Here is a 22,804-nt window from a genome sequence, read left to right as displayed (position 1 = left end):
CCGTGGAGATTTCTTCTTTGGATTCCTCTTCTTCTTTCAAGGTTAATGGGCTTCGGCTAAAGAAATATTTTGATGTAGTGTTCGTTGGTCTTATTCACAAAATGATTCTTTTCAAGCCACCTTGAATGGGTGGTAAACGTCGAGCTAACAACGTTAAACAAAAGCGCTTACGGGAGGCAACCCAGATTCTCACCTCTATTCTCTTTTCTTTCCTTTTTTTTGTTTTTCTTTGTTGATTTTTACTCTTACCTTTCCTTGTGTTTTTGGTTTATTTTGTAGGTTGCCATCATTCATCAACTATGGACTTAATGTGTTTGATGAGGATGGAAAATGAAGAATTTGGAGTGCAGGGGAGAGGGCACCCCGCGGGCTTAGAGAGGCCTCGGGTGCCCTTATTTTAAAAGAAGGGAAATCCGATCAGGAACTTCCCGCGGTCTCTTCGCAGTCTCCCCGCGGCCGCGGGTGCCGAAGAGAGGCCGCGGGGAAACTTATAGAGGGCGCGGCTTAATTGTCAAAAAAGGATCAGGAACTCTCCACGGTTACGGCAATCCTATGGACAATTGTGTTGATTGAACATGTGACTATGGATTTGTTAAGAAAGGTTAAGAATAGCAAGAAAAGTTCTAACCAATCCCCCGGCCAATCCTCCTAAGCCAATCCTCTCATGGCCAACCTTCAAACACCGAACCTCCTCACAACCAAACTACTCAAGATGATACCCCACCTCCTCCTTTACCCCCTCTCAAATTTCACAATCGGTCTAAACATGTCCCAATATAAAACAAAATGAAAACCTAGAGATTTAGACCTACCCGCAACAATCTTCCCGATGATATGGTCACATTAGGAGTTGATTTCGATCCTGACATCTTACTCCGTATCCTTGTCTTGGATAATTTTGTAAAGTCTTCTCCGAGAACCTATTTGGAGCCTTGGATCGAGTTTTTCTCCACTTTTGAGTATAATATGGCGGGGGATTACGACTATATCATCTCTTTCCAACTATTCAATTCCAAGCATACCATGAACCTTGCCGAATTCAATAAAGACATTGGCTTCAACCGCAATATCGATATCTATGAGCCCTTGGTTTCCCTTCTAAAATACGATTACAATGAGGTTGCATGGTGGAGAGCCATTGGTAAAAAGAAGGTGTTTGACTCTAAGAATTCGCTTGCTAGCGAGAACATTCACCTAGCTCTTAGAATTCTTCATTGGGTTCTTGGCTATGCCCTGTTTAATAAGAAAGATCTTGGGAAGCTTTCGAGGGAGGAGATCTTAGTTCTTTGGATGGCTACAAGGCTGGATTTGGGGCCGAGGTTGAATTTTGGGTATATTTTTATGGATTGTTGCAAGGAAATCATTAATAGGAAGAAAACGGGTGAGATACATTGTGGAGGTATGGTTAATAGATTGGTGTATTATTTCAAGCAAGAACGTATCTTGAAGTTTTGCACTCCGGTTGGACGAAGAGAAGACATTTATCTAGATTTGAAGCAACTTAACACTTTGCACTTCATTACTAGAACTAAGAGACACGATGTTTATTCTTGGCTAGTGCGTAATGTGCACCATTGTTTACTCCCAAACCCGGCCGCCACCTCAATTACTCGAGATGCTAGGATTGTTTGGAGGATTCCTATGGACAATGGAAGAGTTGAGAATGATATGGAGGAGGATGATGATGATGTGAATGATGGTGACGGTGATGATGATGAAGGAGAAGGTGGAGAAGGAGAAGGTGGAGAATAAGAAGAAGAAGAAGAAGAAGAAGAAGAAGAACAACAACAACAACAACAATTTCAACATGAACAACAACAACAACCGCATCAAAGAAGAAGAAGAAGAAGAAGAAGAAGACAACAACATGACTACCAAGGAGATGCCTATCACTGTGAGATGAAGGCTATGCGAGAGCATATGGAGCACATGCAATTGAGCATGCAAGGTATGTATTCCAACCATCAAATCTTTTGTTTTCAAACTAGCGCCCTATATAATGCTAGTGTGCGTAGGGGGGAGGTCACTCATCCGGTCAACTACCCATATGTGCCGCCCTAACAAGGGCATGTGCCATCTTGGGGTGATGACAACCTCCCCACATACCCCATTGGCCCGAGGTTACACACCCCGATGAGCCAAGGTGTGACTTCCTAGATGAGTCCAGTCATTATGACTACCGGGTTTCATGGGGAAGTGATTATCGGGGTGACCCCGACTAATACTATGAAGGTTACACCCCTTAACGATCCAAGAGATCGTCAACTCCATAAGGTCTTGAACCAAATAAGGGTTCGGGGATGAAGGTACAAATCCAACCTAAAATAGATTGAACCTGCCCTAATAATAGGCCTTTACTTTATTCTGATCGTATTCATGTGCGCTTTCTGATTAACATGCAATCAATAGGATTACCCTAAACCTGTTTATCTATGTTGGTTGAATATTAATGCACAAATAAACTATTATTGGCGATCACTTGAATTATAATCAAATTAACCCTAAACAAGATTATTAATTATCTTATTAAGCGTGATTACAAGTATATATTCCCTTTAAACATGCATAAAAGGTGTGATCAAGCAATAACAATAAATATCATCAAGCAACATAACAATAATCATCAATAATAAAAATCATAATCATAATAATAATCATCATCAAGATAATAATCATCATAATAACAATTATAATAATCATAATCATAATAATCATGTTAAAGCATAATAATAGCAAGATCCTAGGCATGATACTAACAAGATTAATAATAATCCCTAGCATGTCACTAAGCAATAAAAATCAAATCTTTAACCCTAACATGATACTAACAATCATAAATATTAGGAAGAACATGAAAGGCATCATAACAATCATATTTAATATTAAAATTACTCTAGACATGATACTAAGAATATCATAATAACAATTTAAGCATGATTTCTACATCATAACATCAATAAAAACCATTAAAGTACTTACTTTGGTACCTCGTACCTCTCTCTAATAACAAAATACACACATTAGTAACTTCAAGGAAAATAAAAAACAAAACAATCAAATTAAATAACTGAAATGGAGATTTAGGACCAAACCCTTAGAAATTAAACCTTTCACGTCTTGGGCAAAGGCAACTTCGAATATGGCTAGGTGTTTTTAGATCCAATGAATGCGGAATTTTGTATGTAAAAAGCAAGTTTAGAAAAAGAGAGAAAGAGAAAGATGGTGAATGATTAAAGAGAATGAGATAATTGAAAACTGATTGTAGGTGAATGAAAACGGAGTTTTTACGACGTTATTTATCGAGAAAATCAGCCAAAAAGATAAAATTAAAAAAACAGAGCATTGGCGCACCTAAAACAGAGATGGCGCCAAAGCTGGCTTATTGGCGCCAGGCGGCAACATTAGCGCTAGGCGCCAATGCTAGCGCTAGGCGCCAATATCTGGCGTCAAGGGCTAATCCTGTTTTTGACGTGTTTTCTAAAATCAGATAAATTTTTGCGTACTAGAGGATAAAATCGTATCTTTTCCTCAAAAATGCTCTTTGATTTTAATTAAAACTCTGAAAAGTCAACAAAAGTCAATTTATCAATGCTAATTGAATTAGGAATGAAAAGAACCTTCTAGAAGAATCTAGAAGACTAAAACCATTCCTAATTGCATTAGGAATGATAAATCATATTAGGCCCTCCTCTAGATCATTGGGCTATACATAAGGCTCAAACCGGGCCTAGTTTAGTAAATTGGCCATAACTTCCTCAATATTCATCGGAATTGGGCTTATAATATATCGTTGGAAATCTCTTGTCAAGACCCATCCAACTACATTATTATTGGACCCATATCATGGACCAACCAAACTGGATTGGATGTTTTCTTAAAATAAGTTTTCAAAAACAGAGAAAAGAGAAAAGAAATTAAAACTATCCGCAACACTAAACTTTTCACACTTTCGCTTCATTCGATTATGATTTGACGTGAAAGGTACTCATCACCGGGTTTGGTTTCGGGGAGACACAAATGGGTGTCTACAGAAGCCCCCAATTTGACTGAGTTTGGAGAAACGCTAGTTTCGAAAACAAAAGTCAAAGTAGCAATAGGGACGGAGAATGATTCAAAACATTATGCGATCCTAAATCACTCTTGTAACGCCGATACATGCAAAACTAGCGTTAGTTAAACAGATAAAAGAGTTAAGAAACGTGTATCTTGTACCGTCGAGCACACGTCTCTGAAAGTAACCGATTTTTTTGATGACCTCCTGCAAGCTAGAGAATGCCATCCCGCTTAAAAACCGCTACGCCTGTAACCGCTTCCAAATTAGAAGATTGCTTTGCCTGAAACGATCCTCCTCCGCTATGATAATATTCCGCATCCAAGGGAATACTATCGAAGATTGCTTCTCTTGAAACAACCCTCAGTTGTTTGTGACAACTCTCCACAATCTAGGGAACGCCACCTTGTTGTTTCGATGTTCGCTCGTCTCTAAACAAAGAGCTTCCTTTTTTTTTGATATGTTCACGCGCCTCTGAACAAAGAGCTTCTTTTTTTTTAATATGTCCTTCTAAATGATGTGTCCACGCGTCTCTGAACAATGAGCTTGATAATAGGATGCCCACGCATCTCTGAGCGAAAGAGCTTGAAAATAGGAAATCTTTGATGATATGTCCACGCGTCTCCGAACAAAAGAGCTTTTTGAATGATATGCCCACGCGTCTTTGGAGCAAAAGCGCTTGATGGAAATGTTTACGCGTCTCTGAACAAAAGAGCTTGAATAATATGCTCACGCGTCTCTAGAGCTAAGGAGCTTGAAAGAAATGTCCTCGCGTCTCTGAACAAAAGAGCTTGAATAATATGTCCACGCGTCTCTGGATCAAAAGAGCTTGAAAGAAATGTCCACGCGTCTCTGAACAAAAGAGCTTGAAAAGGATTGTCCACGCGTTTCTGCAGCAAAGAGCTTTGATGATTGAATGTTTGTTGCGATAATATTCCGAAGAAGAATTTCCGAAGACCAACGCATGTCGATCTCTAAAGCTCGTCTAAACTTTGCTTCCGCTAAAACCAGTATGTCGGTGTTTCTGTGATGAGCCAATTCTTAGGCGCTTTAAGCTAAGTGAGACGATCTTTCATCAGGTCGACCACTTATTGTGATTGTAATCAAACCGACTACTTAATCATGTGAAATTGCTCATAGGGGCTAACTAGCGTACCAAGGAACCCGAAATTGTTGTATGAGGTCGAAATCACCTTCCTTAGAGGCTTCGATCTCTATCGATGTTGAAAAGATCTAGCGCTAGGTGCTGGAGTAGGGTCTTCCCTATTCTGCTGCACCTGTATTTATTTTTTACTATAGAACTTTTTCCAATCTCTTTAATTATCATAGGGTTGACCTAAGGTTTAACATCGCTTGACTCATTGACTTGACACGACTCAAGGTATAAATTTGACTCACTGTGATTGACTCGAGGTTGACTCGACTCGAAGTGAAATGACAAAGTGAAATGACACGTGTGACTCGTGACCCGTGTGTGCATTGTATTATGATTGTGCGACTCAAAAATGCAAAAAAGCGAAAAAATTCCGTCATTTTTGTGGAGGGTACCGACTTTCTCCCGAAAAAGAAAGACGCGAAAAAGAATCGAAGTGAAGTTTGAAGATGCATGTTGAATAAGCTTAGTTAAATCTTGTTGATATTATCTCTCAAGGTGCAAGGATTAATCCATCCTAGGCTATCTCAATTGTTGACTCAATGATGAAAGCATTTGGGTAACTTAGGCACGGAGGCTAAGCACTTCATACTTCGTGATGCAATGACAATTATGAGTAATTTTGATGAAGCATGCTTCAGCGTTAAGATTTCATGACAAAGGGTTCCTAAGGGAAATATATTTGGTCATGTATCTGTGCAGTGTGTGATAGTGATTCTAAAACTAGGCCACAAGGGCTAAGTGTGTGGCAAGATATATTGAAAAGAGTTAAATGGTGGTGACTCTTTGGTTAGGTAAGCTAATGATGTAAGGATCAAGCCCCCAAGTCTAGCTCTAAGTAGATAGGGATGAGCATAGGAGATCCATTGATATGATCATGATGTGTGAATGTGAATGTGAATGCATTTTTATTACGGCCGCACCTCGATGTGAGGCTGCCTACGTATCCGTTAGGAATCAGGCTGAACGTAGCTCTAGCTGAACCTCGCACAAGTGTGTATACCTCAAAAAGGACTTTTTAAGGGTTGTAACGTGGTTAGGCTAAAGTTTATAGAAGAAGGAGATAAAGGCTCAAGACCCTAGATTAGCCCCCAAGGTGTGCAACCTTGCTTTTGAATCTTTGTATTTTCATGCTTGAGTTTCTACTCTTTTTTAGCTCTCTTTTTTTTTTTGCTTTAGCATCTATTTTATTTTTACAAGTGTGGGCAATCCCGATCATGCGGCCTATCACTCACTTGGCATTCATGTTTCTCAGGCACGGTACCGAGCACTCGATAAGAGACGCAATATGAGACATGTTCATATCAAAGTTTTTTTCATATCAAAGACATTGGAACACTTGCCCTTTTGTACACTTTTTTTTTTTTTGCTTTTATTTTGATCTTTTGAAGTCATTCAAGCTTTTTAGAATTGCATAAGTTACACACCATCCCATCCCAAGGTTAGGTAGATGTAGATTAAAAAAAAAAAGAAAGGTTTATTGTTAGACGAGGCTCAAAGTGGTTTATGAAGAAAGGATGTATGATTGAAGGGTGAAAGGAGATATTATGTGGCTACAAGGGGTGTCTCAAATCATTGGTATACCTTGTGCTTAGTTTGACATGAATTTTTTTTAATGCAATATAATGAAATGATCATATGTAAGGAAATAAATGCTCATTTTATTAAAAAGGGGAAAAGAAAGAATCTACAAAGTTAATCTAAGGGAATAGAAAACGTGTCTATGCTAGACTTATTGGGGAAAGGAAAAAATTGAAAAAGAAATAGAAAAAGAAGGTCATGAAATCTTATCGTTGAAGTTAGCCTCTTGTCTTGTGTCGTCTGCTTCATCATCACCCAGTCTTCTCGTTAGCTAGAGGCAATGGGATCTTATTTGCTTCTATGAGATCTTGAATGAGATTTTGAAACCTGTAGCATTCATCAGTAGTATGACCGCGTCCTCAATGGTACTTGTAATAGGAGTTTGGATTCCATCTCGAAGATCGATTTTCTAGTGTTGGATCCTCGGTAGGGCCAATAGGTTTGATTAATCCTCGATCATAGAGACGATCGAAAGCAGCATCGTAGGTCATTCCAATGGGTGTGAACTCTCTCCTGGGTTTCCTTTTAGATCCTTGATTGTCCATGGCTAAGACACCATTATGGTCAAAGGTACTAACATTATTACTAGAGTGGGAGTTTTCGAAAGAAGAAGGATTGTCTTTCTTCTTTCCTTTCCAGCCACTGTGGTTACTATTGTTAGTAGCTTTTTGTTTTGCGAGGTCATCTTCGATTTCAATTCCGATGTCATAAACGGCCTTGAAAGTATTCAGATTGTGTTGATATTTTAAATGCTTCGAATACTTCTCTTGGTGATTCTTGATAAACATCCTCACAGATTCTTTTTTAGTGGGCACCTCAATCATCTTAGCGGAAGTTTCCCTCCATTTATTAAAGAAAGAAGTAAAGCCTTAATTCTCTTTTTGTCTTAGCATCTCAAGTTGTCTATAGTCGGTTTCAACTTGAATATTGCACTTGTACCTATCAACGAAAGCGTTTACTATCGATTTCCAGGTAGAGGTTTTCTCTTTGTCAAGGGAGAAGAACCATTGTTGGCAAACGGTCTCGAGAGATAGTGGGAACAGAGAGGGGAAAACCTTCTTATCGTTACCCGTAATGCTCATTATAGTTTCGAAAGCTCTTAGATGGAAATAAGGGTTATCTGTTGCCTTGAATTTAGGGATGTCAATGGCGTTGAACTTATGCGGAAGAAGTTCCTTGTCCAGCGAGACCCCTTATGAACTCATGCCTTGAAATTTATAGTCACTAGATAGCTTGCTTAGACTCTCTTGCATGAGGTCCATCTGTTGTTGCTTCACGGGATCATTAATCTTGAGTGTGAGGAGCTTCAGTGTCTCAGTCACGGTAACCAATTGGTTCCTAAGCTCATTGACTTCTTCTTGACTTGCCATTATCTTTTTAGCCTTCCCCTTTTGACAAATCGTTTTATCAAAAAGTGAAACTTGAATAAAGAGGTTGTCCTTGATTAATCGCCCTTCTCTCCTCGACCAAGTACTGTGGAAAAGGAATTGGGGGTATTCATTGTTAATTATTTGACTCAAACTTTATTCATTATGCAATGGATGGAGGAAGTGAAGAAAGATTGGAATAGAATGTGAAGGAAAATGATGTAGATGTAGGGATATGGAGAATTAGGAATAGAATGTACCCCCCAACTCAAATGACGGAAAAGACCGACTCATGCATGAACCTAAGACATGGTCATGGTGACATATACTCAAAGTGTGTGCTAGGACTAATGAGTGTGGGTGACATGTTAAGACTCGTGTTATGACCATGTGGCTAGACTATGTGATTAGACTCAATTAATGACTCGACAAGGTGTTATTGACAGAGAAAATTAACCGACTTAATTAGCAAACTGGTTAATTATACACTAGGTTATGACTCGACCAATAATCCGAACTGTCGGCAAAACGACAGAACTGGCGTCGCACTATGTAGCTTGGCGCCAGACGACAGAGCTGTCGCCAGGCGCCACACTCCACAGGGTGGCGCTACAGCTCAGATTTTGGCGCCAATGGTGGAGCTTCAATCTGAGACTGTTTTCGGTGTTAGTAATCAACTAGGGTAAGCCTAAAGTCGTACTAGGTCAATTCTGATTAAAATATTAGACTTTATTGACTCAAATTAATTTATTATTTAATTAATTAGGCAAAGTTCTTTAAGTCATTAATTTATTTAATCTCAACACAAGTCAAACAAACGGTTAAGAGAAACATAGAATATATGCACAACAAATAATGCACAATTAGTCAAGTAGGCACAATATGATGCAATGAGTTTGCAACCTAACCATGGCTCTAGTTCTCTAAAGTTCGGGATATGGTTTAGTCAATAGAGGGTCCATGGTTAATTGTCCAGATGCACCGCGCGAAAGCCTTACCATGAAGGGTTGGCACGAGTGGATGGGACACCGCGAGTTTTGAAAAAAACTTGCTTCCATGGTTTGGTGAATTCAACAATCTCGGATGTACCCTTTGTTGCACGAGCGTTCAATCAGGTTGTTGGAGCATTAATTCCCAGAGGGTTGTGTCCATATGTAGAACACATATGGGTTTCAGAAAAGTGAGAAAAAATTCAATTAGGAAGTAGGATCTAGCAAACAATACGAAAAACCGGTCGAAATTAGAACGCATATTTCTGGCTCGATATTGGGAAAAGTTGGCGCCAGAAAAAAGGAGACTGGCCCCAGTTTTTAGCTGTAGCGCCTGGCGCCAATGCTGGCATCTGGCGCTACAGTTAAAAGTCTGGCGCCAATACTCTGGCCCCTGGCGCTAATTCCCACATGCCTCAGCAGCTTTCTGTGCTCGATAAAATTTTCCAGTTTCGCGCGGTGTTATTTCGGTCCTAGTTGTGACAGATATTTCTCAAATTTCCTACGTGTAAAATCCTATGTTTTAACTCATTATGGATGGTCTTTCCAATGAGATCTTTTTTATGCATATGACAATAATTTTAATCAAAATTACGCACATGAAATACTTAGAACGTTTCGAGTCTCATCCACTCATTCTAAATCATTGCCGAAACAAATTCTCGAAATTAATATAGAAATCCTCCCCAGTGGAGTCGCCAAAAACTGTAGGGAATAAATTTCAAGCGTTAACCCCCTTGCTTGAACCCCACTGTGATCATACACTAAAATACGGTGGCATCCAAAGGGAAAGAAAATAGAGCAAAAGAGTCGCCAACAAGTTTTAGGAACTTGTAAACCGTTCATAGGGTGAAGGTTACACCCCTTAACGATCCAAGAGATCGTAACTCCATAAGGTTTTGAACCAAATAAGGGTTCGGGGATGAAGGTACAAATCCAACCTAAAAGAGATTGAACCTGCCCTAATAATAGGCCTCTACTTTATTCTGATCGTATTCATGTGCGCTTTCCGATTAACATGCAATCAATAGGATTACCCTAAACCTGTTTATCAATGTTGGTTGAATATTAATGCACAAATAAACTATTATTGGCGATCACTTGAATTATAATCAAATTAACCCTAAACAAGATTATTAATTATCTTATTAAATGTGATTACAAGTATAGATTCCCTTTAAACATGCATAAAAGGTGTGATCCAATAACAATAAATATCATCAAGCAACATAACAATAATCATCAATAATAAAAATCATAATCATAATAATAATCATCATCAAGATAATAATCATCGTAATAACAATTATAATAATCATAATCATAATAATCATGTTAAAGCATAATAATAGTAAGATCCTAGGCATGACACTAACAAGATTAATAACAAACCCTAGCATGTCACTAAGCAATAAAAATCAAATCTTTAACCCTAACATGATACTAACAATCATAAATATTAGGAAGAACATAAAAGGCATCATAACAATCATATTTAATATTAAAATTACCTAGACATGATACTAGGAATATCATAATAACAATCTAAGCATGATTTCTACATCATAACACCAATAAAACCCATTAAAGTACTTACTTTGATGCCTCATACCTCTTTCTAATAACAAAATACACACGTTAGTAACTTCAAGGAAAATAATAAACAAAACAATCAAATTAAATAATTGAAATAGAGATTTGGGACCAAACCCTCAGAAATTAAACCTTTCACGTCTAGGGCGAAAGCAACTTCGAATATGGCTAGGTGTTTCTAGATCTAAGGAATGCGGAATTTTGTATGTAAAAAGCAAGTTTAGAAAAAGAGAGAAAGAGAAAGATGGTGAATGATTAAAGAGAATGAGAGAATCGAAAATTGATTGTAGGTGAATGAAAACGGAGTTTTTACGACGTTATTTATAGAGAAAATCAGCCAAAAAGATAAAATTAACAAAACAGAGCATTGGCGCACCTAAAACAGAGCTGGCGCCAACGCTGGCTTGTTGGCGCCAGGCGAACATTAGCGCTAGGCGCCAATGCTAGCGCCAGGCGCCAATGTCTGGCGTCAAGCGTTAATCCTATTTTTGACACGTTTTCTAAAATCAGATAAATTTTGTCGTACATGAGGATAAAATCGTATCTTTTCCTCAAAAATGCTCTTTGATTTTAATTAAAACTCAAAAAAAGTCAACAAAAGTCAATTTATCAATGCTATTTGAATTAGGAATGAAAAGAACCTTCTAGAAGAATCTAGAAGACTAAAACCATTCCTAATTGCATAAGGAATGATAAATCATATTAGGCCCTCCTCTAGATCATTGGGCCGTACATAAGGCTCAAACCGGGCCCAATTTAGTAAATTGGCCATAACTTCCTCAATATTCATCGGAATTGGGCTTATAATATATCGTTGGAAAGCTCTTGTGAAGCCCCATCCAACTACACTATTATTGGACCCATATCATGGACCAACCAAACTGGATTGGCTGTTTTCTTAAAATAAGTTTTGAAAAACAGAGAGAAGAGAAAAGAAATTAAAACTATCCGCAACACTAAACTTTTCACACTTTCGCTTCATTCGATTATGATTCAACGTGAAAGGTACTCATCATCGGGTTTGGTTTTGGGGAGACACAAATGGGTGTCTACAATACCGGAGGGTTTCCGTTTCCTCAAAAGGTTGATAAAGACCCCTTTGGTGCAAATAATCCTCTATTTGCATCTTCCAAAACCCAGATTCTTTTCCATCAAACTTCTCAATTCTTACTTTCACTTTTTCCATTGTTAATAAATCCCAAAATTCAAGATTTCAAATTCCAATAACAAAAAATTAAAATTCCAAAAAACGACTTAAACTTTGAGCACCCACAACACCAAAAATTAAAACATTAACACCAAAGAATCAAATTTTGGATTTTTAATCACAAACAACAAGCAATTCTACACAAACTTATCCAAAATACCACTAAATTAACCTTGGCAATTGAAAGGATTACGTATGTGCTAGCAAGTTTATGATTACCGATAATTAACAATAATCGAAGAACGAAACCAAGTAAAACAAGAACGAATTTACCGTGGGAACCCGAGTGCCGGAAGAAAACCCACCAATCCACTATGAAGTAACTTGATGATGATGATTACAAGCTCTCAATACACCATGAAAGCTCACACCTCTCTTAATTCACTCTCTTAATCCCTAAGAAGATGAACTAATTTCAAGAGACTTTTTTCTCTAACTTAAATCTAACATCATACCTAATAAATGACATACATTGAGTATATATAGTGCTAGGCTAAATAAAACAATCCTACGGTCTTAAATAAGCCACATCGCTTAAGTCGCAAAACCGTAGAAAACGGGGCATAAACGAGGTTCGACCGAACCTACCACATGTTCGACCGAACCAAGGGTGGTTCAGTCAAACCTCCAGAGGCTTGTTCGATCCTTCGAGTCAAAATCTATTCCAAATGAAATTCTACAACAGGTTCGACCAAACCTTTAATAAGTTCGGTTGAACTCCCGCACTGCTCAGACACGTCTTCCTAAAATGGCCATAACTTCCTCGATTCTTAACCAAATCGAGCTTATGACCAGCCGTTGGAAAGATCTTGAGACGAGCTATCACTTCCAACTCAAATCATCTCAATATCACTTCTAGATCTTGATATATGCCCATTTTAATTTAGCTGCTATTTTTCATTGTTGCTTTGCACCAAGCAAACAATCCATAGCTTAACACCAAAGCTATGCACCCCCTTAGCCTCCTTAAACCGTTCTCCATACCTTTCAAACCCAACATATTTATCTTCATAGATTTGGTTCTATGTGTATTTCCCGTCTCTTAGACCCTTACCTCTCGAACTCCCCGTTGCTTTTGGTTGGGGAGGTCGTCACAGTGAGGATGCTACTACTAGGCGTGTTCGAGAATTAATCCTCTCGGTATGCTCTTCAAATACTTTCCTTTTTTATACCTTTAGTAGGACTTTATCTTATGAGTATGCATTTTGTAGGAGCCGGCCGTAGTGTTTTGACGGTGGGTCAATTTCAACATTCCCGCACTTGTTGCGCAGTACACAACTCAGTGTCGGTACTTCTAGGAGACGTATGACGTTGTGGTGTATTTAGGCAAGAGAGTGGCTATTCATCACTCCTCGGCATATGTTCTTTAAGGCGAGGTTGAGGACCTTGGCGAGTAGGCTGCTAGAGGGCACACCTTGGCGGACTCACACCCGTCCGAAGCTATGCTACATAGAGGCATTGGTGCCGCTCTTGGCTCAACCACCTGCTTTGCTAGAGGGAGTGGAGGAGGTATTCTTCATCTTTTGCATTTGTTTCTTGTATAGCCCCCAAGTATGTATTAATTACTAAGTTTATTTTGTATGATGCGCTCGCGGAGTTTGTCGCTCTACCTGTATCCATCACCTATCAGGGGATGTATGGCCCTGTTGAGGAGATTATTCCTTTGGCTCCTTTGGATCATCGCTTTATTGAACATTCGATATCTCGCCACCAGACTTGGGTGACTAATTTTTTTTACCCTTTTACTTGCACATATATCATTAATTGTTACTTATTACTTGTATCTGGAAAGTTATCTCGTGAGGTGGTAACGAGGATGGCGAGGGGTTTGGACGCCTTTCGTTACCAACTGGTGAGATTGAGGGATCGAGCTTCTTATCGCCGTGACGAAACTGTAGAGTTATTTCTCTTATTCTTATCTCATGCTTTATTTACTCATTTAGCACCTGACATGGTTTGCTTTTTTACAGGGATAGCCTATTCCTCCTCTACACACTCGGATGAGACCTGAGGCTAGGAGAGAGAGAGGTCTGGGTCTGACTCAAGGCGTCGTCGTACCTCCTCTAGGGGTGAGGGTGTTCGGTCGAAGACGGCTCCAGCAGAGAGACCAGAGGGTTCAGGCTCTTCATTTTAGGGTTCATATGCTAAGCCGGTAGGCTAGGGTGGCGTACCATCGACTCCTTTAGGGGGTGGTGGGACGTATGAAGTTGGCTCGTCGTCACAGCAGCAGCCGCAGCTTTAGCTATTGGCTATTCAACATCAGGGTGAGCCTGGATGGGCTGGCCTTACTCTGTCGATCTCGACAGTCGACGATCCTGGAGCCGATGAGGGACATACTCCATGATCTACCTTGTTCTTTGACACTTTAGGAGTGCTTCCCCATTTGCGTTCTCCGGCACCATAATTGTACATGTATTTAATTTTTTTGGCTTGTAGGACTTTCCTAACTTGTATTATATGAATTTTATGTTAGACACATTGTATATACAAACTTATTATGCTTATTTTATCTTTGCATTTTATTTTTCATTTTATGTGCATGTGAGTGTGTGAAAAAATTGTGATTAATTTTTGCGCGATAAAATTTCCTTCATTTTATTATTAATGGAGCGTATCCGACTTTCTCCCCCAAAAAGAAAAAATGAAAAAAAATAAAATTTTAGTCACATAAGCCTAAAATTTATTAAGGTTAAATTAATCGAAAAGTGTTTGGAAGGGGTTAAAAAATGTAAAATCAATGTACAAAATTGAGTCGTAATTGAAAAACCATATGATTTTTATAGCGAGAAAAAGCTGTCGTCGAACCGACTCTCTGTCGTAGCGCCAAACACTGACCTTTTCGCCAGGCGACAAGCCTCGTCGCCAGACGCTAAACCTGTTGTCTGATGCTACACTTTTTTTTCTCCAATTCCTTTCGGAAAACAAACTGTACTAGTTTTGTGCATAAATAGCCCCCAAATCTGCCGAGTTGTGTATATTTCAAACATATTAAAATAATAGTAATAGCTTTAAATCTCTTTAAGCAATAATGTCTAAGTGTTTAAGTGATTTTACTCGTGAGTGGTGCCGATCTTTGACTGCTAGGGAGAGAAAAGAGCTTGATTTCATTCATCTTGGAGGTATTTATGGTATTAAGGGGGTAGACTTAGATATAGATTTTATTTATACTGCCTTAGAATATTGGGATCCAGACACCCATTGCTTTAGACTAGGCTATAATGATTTTAGTCTTGTACCGGAAGAATTTGGTGCTATTCTAGGCTTTCCTTCCATGGATCTTACGGTAATTTCTAATATGAGCGAATGTTATTATAAAGATTTTGAGCATTTCTTTAATCTTAAGGATAGGGATCTAACCCATATTGTAGATGGAACTGTAGTTAATCTGAAAGAATTTGCACGCCACTACTTTGATAGACCATATTCTGAGTCTTTTCATGTTTATAGGAGGAGTGATTTTCAGTTTGGCGTGTTTAGCCAATATCTTCTCACTAGAGGAAATAATCGTGAGGGTCAAGAAATTTTAGTGTCTGACATTGAATTTTTGTTGGAGAAACTATGCTTAGTTTGGCTTAATTAAATAGAAATCCAAAAGCACCTTTTCGCGGCTCTCCAATTTTATTACAGGTAGAAAAATAATATTTTTAATTACAAAAATAAAAAAAAACATATATTTTTTTATAGTAATACTTTTGCATTGAATGTTTGCAAATGTGGCTAATGGAGAAGCTAGAACTAATTAGTCCTCCTGACAACATTGAAAAATATACACCAAATTACTTTATTAGGCGAAATAAATGCTTTTCCATAAAGATGGGTCGCCGGGAGTGGAGTAAAATATTCGCCTCTTGTGATTTTGCTATCAAATGGTTCATCCCATGGTGGAAAAATTAAGAAGATGGTTGGTGTCAACAAGAAACCTTTCTGTCATCTTCCTAGCTTATCCAAGTTGATTTTTTATTACCCCTGCAGGATAAAAAGGCAGTATGGCCTTGCTTAAATCATTTCTTTTAGAGATCTTCGTTGTCCTTGTGAATTTTCTGTTTCACAAGAAGTAGAGAGGTTTGATGCTTATTAGAGTGCTAGACCTTTATGGGAAGTTGTTACCCAAAAGGTTCCTCCTTCTTTGTCTAAGGATGTGAAGCATTGGCTACTTGATAGGCTTAAAAAGGATAAGAAGAGAGTTCAAAATAAAACCAATGTGAATAATCGTCTGGGAGACAAGATAGCTCTTGTTAAGGAACGCTTAGGTGAAAAACTTGAATTTAAAAATCCTATGATGCCTAACAAAAAAAAAACACTTCTAAAATCAAAGAGAGAAAAAAAAAAAAAAAAAGCTGACTCTACAGATAAGAAAATATGGGTAAAGAAGAAACATTGTGAGATGGCTAAAGGAGAAACTCTTGACACAAAAATTTAATGTAGATCCTCTAAAGAATGCTTACTAGAAAAAGTAATGGATGAGGAAGAAGAGGCTGACAAGAATTGGAAAAGAGCTAAGAAAGAGAAGAAAGATTAGAGCATTGCTTCACTTTCAATTTATTAGACAATTTTAATTTTAAGTTAATTTATTTTTTAAGCTTTCTTTTAAATTCCATTAATAATGTAATTTACTTTAATTTATTAATGCAATTTTCAGCTTTTCAAATTAAATCAACATTTACATTATAATTTTTATTGAAGCAATGAAAACACTAAATTATTTTTCTGAAAATTATTCAAGTACAGAAGTTGAAAATTTCCGAAATACACCAAAATTTGCCGCGGAATAATTGGCGTCGTAATTTGGGTCTGTCGCCAGACACTGATGTTCTTCGCTTGGCGCTGTCCTCGTCGCCAGACGCTGCCGCTAATGGTCGGGTTTAGTATTTAATCCCGGGAGTGCTTAAAAAATCGTATTTTATTAAATTCATATTTTTGGACAGTCCATGGATTAGTCTTGATGTTTGGTAAAAGCATAGTTTTAATTTCAGCCCAAACTTATTAATTAATTTTTAGCCCAAACCTTTTTTATTTTATTGTTTTAGTATTTATTTTTGGCCCAAACCCTTTATTCATTTTTATTTAATTATTTTCTTATTTTAGCCCGAATAATAAAAAGTCAGAAAAGGCCTGAAATTATCAATCGGCACTTAAAATGCCGAAGGAAATTAGGGTTAAAAATGTATTTAGACGGAAAAACAGGCTGGAATTTCCCGCGCCACGGCAAGTGCCTACCGTGTCACGGGAATCCTTCCCGTCTGACGGTGGGACTTCCCGTGACACGGGAGGTCTACCGTGACACGAGACATTCAGTGTCTTTTCCGTGTAAACCCTTAACGCGTTTTTTATCCCGTTTTCTGAAAAATTTCCCGCGTCACACCAAAAATGTACCATGTCACGGGAAAGTTTACCGTTTGACGGTGGAGCTTCCCGTGTCACGGTACAGTTTGAAAGTGTCATGGGATACTTTTTTAGGGTTTTTATCATTTTAGGGTTCCGTGTGCTCCCTCAGCACATTTTCTTTATAAATACCCCCTCATTTCTGATGAAAGGGGCACCGAGTAATTCTCTAATTTTATTTTCTCTCTTCTATGCTTTAGCCTAAACACTAGCCTACCCTTCTCTACTTCAAAATTCCTTCTTCAAGTACTCAAAGGAGTCCATATTTTACTCGAGGTTTTGTCCTTAAACCAAGGCGTGAAAGATAGAACGGTTTGAGGGTTTGGCCCCAAATCAACTTTATTTTATTTATTTTAATTTAATCATCGTTTTATTATTTCCTTGAAGTTACTAACTCGTTTATTATTCTGTAGTTGCAAACAAATAGATTCAAAGTAAGGATCATGCTCTTTTTATTATTTTTCCAACGATTTATATGTTGTCCCTTATCGTGGTTGCCTTTGAGATCACGGGAATGCTTTTCAATAAAAGAATCGAGTAGAGGCCAATCGGGAGAATGTGACTCCATGACTCACTTCGTACCATCTTCCCCGATCCTCCTTTCGTGGTTCCGAACCATATGGAGTTAGTAATCTCATGGATTATGAATGGGGTGTAACCTTCACGGGTCAATCGTTGTTGCCTATCATTGTCCCTTATCGTGGTTGCCTTTTTATGGTCCGTGAACGGTTTACAAGTTCCTTAAAAACTTGTTGACGGCTCCCCATTTTCCTTGTCCCTAGTCGTATTATGTCAATTCCTACTTCCTATGAGTGCCAAGCATATTCACCACATGCTTTTTAACGTAGGCGCACTTCGAGCGACGCCTACAATTTGGCGACTCCACTGGGGAGGATTCTTAATTATTTATCGATTTGAGTGATTGGTATTTAATTAAGATGAGTGGATGAGTTTTGAAAGATTCTTGAAAAAATATTCCTATGATCAATTTGGCATTTTTGCATCTGCATAGACTTTTTAACGTCGCATTCAGGTCTGTCCCGTAGGAAAAATTGGATAACTTGGTTGCGCGCGAAGGAAAACAGGGCACCAGTCAGATCTTCTGACTGCCATGCCACGGCAGAATCTGTCGTGTCACGGTACAGTGCACCGTCTGACGGTGCACAGTACCGTGACACGGGAATTTTTGCCGTGTCACGGCAGTCCTAAAATCAGTCCGGTGGCTTATTTTCTTTCCTCAAAGTCGACTTCGTTCGATTTTTCTAAAAAAACGTATGTGTTCTACATGCGTCTTAGCCCCGAGGGATTTAAGTTCTATCGACCCAAAAACGCTCATGGCAATAAGGGTTCATCCGAGTTATTAAATCTACGCAAACCATGGAGTCGAGTTCGATTTCATCACGAACTCGCGGAGCCGCCCGTTGGCATACACCCTCAAGGGAGGCTGCCTTGCTAACGCGTCCAAACTCTTAACCATGGTACCCTTTTGACACCCAAAGCTTGACCAATAGTTGAACATAGAACTTGACCTTAGGTTACGAACTATTCTTTACATCATTGTGCCTACATGTTTTATGTTTGGTCGTTTAGATCCTAACCTTAACGATCTTTCTTTGTCTATGGTGGATTATTTTATGACTAACGATTGCCAATGGACCGTACTCACTTAGAAATTAACAAAAAAAAAAAAATTGTCGTGTCACGGTACAGTGCACCGTCTGACGGTGTGCCGTACCGTGGCACGGGAAAGTTCACCGTGTAACGGCAATTTCCACCGTGACACGGTGGATTTTAGCAAAAAAAAAAACGTGTCACGGTACAGTGCACCGTCTAACGGTGTGCCATACCGTGGCACGGGAATGTTTACCGTGGCACGGGAAAGTTCACCGTGTCACGGCAATTTCCACCGTGACACGGTGGATTTTAGCAACAAAAAAAAAAAAATTGTCGTGTCACGGTACAGTGCACCGTCTGACGGTGTGCCGTACCGTGGCATAGGAATGTTTACCATGGCACGGGAAAGTTCACCGTGTCAAGGAAATTTCCACCGTGACACGGTGGAATTTTTAAAAAAAATAAATAAATAAAAGAAAGCGTCAGTCAAGTCTTCCGTGTTAATTTGGTCCTCGCGTCTGTCATTTTGGTTATTGTTCACATGTCTAGCCATACGATCATACCACGAGTCTTTTAACATCACTTAGTCACTCACGAGTTAAGTATAGTCCACACACTTTCTTTATGTTCCGACTCGAGTCGTGCTCCAGGTCGTTTATGATTGTATATTAGGTTCATGCACCCTTTTTTCGTCATAATAAAAAATGAGTGGAGTTTTCTCACCTGTTTTCAAATGTCTATTTTTTTTCTTTCCTTTCCTATCTTGAGCAATGAGTCAAACAATTAAGTGAATTATTTTATTTCACAGTACTTGGTCAAGGAACAGGGATAGATCAATACGGTTCGAGCCATTATCGCAACAATCTCTCAGATCTAATAGGCGTTCAAAGAGAACTTTGTCATCTCCGTTACTCATCACCTTTCAATGGCCACTAAAGAAGACATTGAGAACATCAACAAATCCATTGAGGCACTGTCTTCCATGATGCAAACCCTTACCACTAGGCTCACTACCATGGAACAAAACAAGGTCACTATTTCCACCCTTGACAAACTGAAGGAACAAATGAGTAAGATTTCTGAGGATTTCACTTATGTGGAACGACCTCCCACTCCTTTGAATGTGAAGGACAGACTCCCTGAAAAGTTCTCCACTGCTGATACTCAAAAGTTTAAGCCTACTGACAATCCAATATTCCATTTGAAGGCATTCTCTGCAACCATGGCTCTTAAGGGATTGAACGTAAACCTCTTCCCTACGGTGTTCCCTCTCTCCTTATAACATGCTTGCCAACAATGGTTTTATTCCTTAGATGTCAAGCATACTTCGACTTGGCAAGATGTCACCGACAGTTTCATGAATCGTTACAAGTGTAACATTCAAACTAAAACTTCTGAACGTGAACTCTCCATTCTTAAACAGAAAGAGAATGAAGGCTTCACCGCTTACCTGAACAGGTGGAGGGAAACAGCTTCACTCTTGGTAGATCCCCCCAAAGAAAGAGAGATTCGCCTCTTTATTCAAAATCTGACTCATAAATATAGGGAACATATCAAATTTCTTCCACCGAAAACTTTCGAAGCTGTATACGACATCGGCATCAATATCGAGGATGAGCTAATAAAGACTGCTGGTAGTAACAATAATAACACTTGGAAAAACAAGAAGAACGACCATCCTTCTTCTTCGTCTTCTAAGCACGAAAATACTACCAACAATATAAGCCAAGTTGATCTCAATGAAGTGTTAGCTCTTGATACTCCATTGCCCAAGAAGAAAAGAACTTACACTCCTTTAGGAATGACTTATGATGCGGCCTTTGATCGCCTTTACAGTTAAGGCTTGATCACACCTATTGGGCCATTTCCAGAGCCAAAACCTTAAGAAAGGAGCGCCAAATGCAATCCCAATGCCCATTGCAAGTACCATCAACGAAGGGGCCACACTACGGAGCAATGTTGGATTTTGAAGGACGTCATTCTGGACTTGACGGATGCAAATAAACTTCCTGTCCCTCCAGACGGCAAGAAGTAATGAATACAAGGCACACAGATCCTTTGTGCAAGATTTCATGCTTTTTTTTATTCTTTTGTTTCAACCCTCTCCCCCAATAAGTCTAGCATAGGTTCCCGTTATCCATGTGTACTGTCTATGTGTCATATTTCTTACCTTTTCCATTAATGAGCATTCCTTTCCTTTGCAATCGATCATCGAATTCATTTGCAAAATAAAAAAAAAAAAAAAAAATCAATTACCGATCTAAACCCAAGGTACACCAATGACTTGAGGCACCTTTGCAACCATTTCATGCCCTGTTAACCGTTCAATCACATTCCATTTCTTCATCAACCATTTTGAGCCTTGTCTAACGTTTGGCCTTCATTTCTTCAACCCACATTCACTTAACCTTGGGATTGGAAAATTTGTAATTGTATAACATTCAAAAAGCAAGTAAAAAAAAAAGCAGCAAAGCAACAATAAAACAATTTCTAAAGGCAAGTGTTCCAATGTCTTTGATATGAACACATCTCAAATTGCGTCTCTCATCGAGTGCTCGGTACCGTGCCTGAGAAACATGAATGCTAAGTAAGTGATGGACCGCATGATCTGAGATTGCCTACATTGGTTCAAAAGAATAAAAAAAAAGTGTTGAAAATAAACTTGCAAAATTCAAAATTTTCAAATTCACAATTACACATCTTGGGGGCTTCTCTCGGGTCTTGAGCCTTTTACCCCTTTCTTCCTTAAACCATCAACTTAACCACATTACAACCCTTGAAAGACCTCTTTGAGGTTTACATGTTTGATGCAATTGTTATAAGAAAGATTTAGAAGACCAAACACTTGAGCAAAGCTTCATGAAACATATTAAATGGGGAGAAGTGTGAACTAGCCGTTAAGATGGGCCCTAATGACAAAAATAGCAACAGCTAAAGTTAAGTGGTAGTGAAAAATACAGTTAGAGAATTTGGGTGGTAGTAAAGTAAAATATTATTTTAAACGGGTAGCAAATGTGACAGAAGGTGCTTTCACTAGTAGCAAATGTCAATTTTTCCTTTTTATTATGTATATTTTTTTTATTTTTCTTTAATCTCTTAGGTAGAAATTAAATGAAAAAATTAATCAAACCTTGTTTAAAAATAATTAAATCAAAGTTTAATTTTATTTTCCAAGTATATATTATATTTAAGAAAACACCCTCTTTTTGCCGCAAGTAGAAGTCGTAACTTCGTTAAACGTAAAAATTCGGGTTCGCAGTTCGTCATTAGGTGGCACGCGCAACATCTGTAGTTGCACGAGCCTGTCGCGCGCAACGAAATTTGTTGCGCGTGACATCCGCACGCAACTATTCCAGTTGCGCGCGACACCTGTGCTACGAATGTTTCGAAAAAAAATTTAATTTTTAATTCTGTATTTTTCCCCCCCAAGTGTGAAGATTGTTTCGTAATGTTCGAAAAAAATCTGAACACTTAGAACGATTTATTATTTCTAAATTACCCCCCCCCAAGTGTTATGTATTTTACCGTGTTATTTGGTAAAATGCATAACACGTAGAATCTTTCAATTGAATGCTAATTAAAAATTGGTTGTATTAGTGAACGAGTTTATCCGGATTTCATATGTAATATTCTTAAGTCGATCAATGTTTATTAATTGGCAAATTTCATCTCCTCCGATATCCATTAATTTGACGGCTCCTCCTGATAGGATTTCAATAACGCGGTAGGGACCTATCCAAGTAAGTTTGAATTTCCCTCTTGGATCAGTTAGTGGACCCCTAACCTCCTTTAGTACAAAGTCACCTTCTTTTATATTTATGGGTTTTACTCTTTTATTGAAATGACGCGCAATGTGCCTTTGGTAGA

This window comes from Chenopodium quinoa, unplaced genomic scaffold (assembly GCF_001683475.1).
Source record: "Chenopodium quinoa cultivar QQ74 unplaced genomic scaffold, ASM168347v1, whole genome shotgun sequence".
Lineage (NCBI taxonomy): Eukaryota > Viridiplantae > Streptophyta > Magnoliopsida > Caryophyllales > Amaranthaceae > Chenopodium > Chenopodium quinoa.
Note: the sequence above shows the minus strand (reverse complement) of the source record.